Genomic DNA, 1,608 nt, shown 5'->3' on the forward strand with positions numbered 1-1,608 from the left:
TCTTCTTCCAAATAACCATATTCCTTTCTCCTCTACTAGCTTTACTTTCTTCCCTTGTGACTATCCTGGTATTTGACTTTTTTTCAAGTAAATATTTTTTAACATTCTTCATTTGGGATAAAATATACCATATAAATCGAATGAATAAATACCCCCACACAGATCTGCCCTACATGAAATGTGTTCCCTCAGCTCTCAGCTGTTGGCCAATTCATCCATTATGGGATCAAGCCATAAAAAGTGAATCCAGGCAGTAATTCTCCAATTAAAGAAATTCTAGAGTCTAGTTTTAGTCCTTCTGAATCATAACTACTTGGCAACAAAAGCTGGCATGCCTTGGTGTGAATAAGCCTTAACAGAAAAACTCCTCACCCAGCCTCAAGATGGACTGCTATTATCCAGTAGGTCTTATAATTTAAGGGAGAAATGCATTCAGGTGGCCATTTATACACAGTATTTTTAAATACCATTTTTGGCCAAATTACTATCAAAAGAGTGCTGTCAAGTGAAAATTTAAAAAGCCAGTAATGTCTTGAACTTTAAAAGCTCAGCCCAGCAAGAAGTCAATGTGTGTCCTGACACTATGCTGGGGGAAATAGATTTGTCCATGATGATTAGCAGGTCATTAGCTGTTAGCAGAATGTTGGCCAAACCTGCTTCAATTCTATGTCTCATCTTCAAGATACTCTTCAAACTGGCCTCCTCCATGAAATTTCCCTTGACAAATGAAATGTGGCTCCACCAGTGACTGCTTTATTCCACCTCTCATTTGTTTTCTGACTAATAAATCCGGCATCCAGGCATTCAAATTGTATGTTTCAAGAGGCTCAAATGTAATGTGGATAAGACACCTCAAAAATCAGGAAGCTAGTAATTATAATATTTAAAGAGGTTTCTAGTTAGAATATTTAGTATCATGTTTTAATTAATTGCAAAATGGGTATAAAATAGATATTTAAAAGTCAAAATGTATCTCACATTTCAACTATGGGAGTTAAAAGTGTTTGTAAATTATATTGTGCATTTAACAAAGTGTTGAAGATAATGAATTTTAAATTAAACTCTAAACAATATTCTAGAGTCAGAAAATTTGATTCTAACCATTCACCTTGTAAGTTTAGGCTTGTTTATCTGTCTGTTGCCCGGCCCTAAACTACCTGAACCTTGAAGACTAGGACTGTGTCTTATTCACTTCTGATCCATGGACTCAGCATTCAATATGTATTTGGAGGACAAATGAATAAAATTTAAAATTATGTTCACAAGTCCATTTATAAGAAATCCGCACAAATGTATATAAACTACCAATAAACAATTATTCTTTAAACTTTATGCTGTAATCTTTTACAGTTTTCATTAGAATTAAATGCATCAGCTGCAGTATATGTTTTATTTAATTAACCAAGATTACACTAGTGTGGCTTTGGCCAGGTAGCTCAGTTGCTTAGAGCATCGTCCCAATACACCAAGGTTGTGTGTTTGATCCCCAGTCAGGACACATATAAGAATCAACAAGCCCTAACCGGTTTGGCTCAGTGGATAGAGCGTCGGCCTGCGGACTGAAGGGTCCCAGGTTCGATTCCGGTCAAGGGCATGTACCTTGGTTGC

This window comes from Myotis brandtii, unplaced genomic scaffold, assembly GCF_000412655.1.
Source record: "Myotis brandtii unplaced genomic scaffold, ASM41265v1 scaffold112, whole genome shotgun sequence".
NCBI lineage: Eukaryota > Metazoa > Chordata > Mammalia > Chiroptera > Vespertilionidae > Myotis > Myotis brandtii.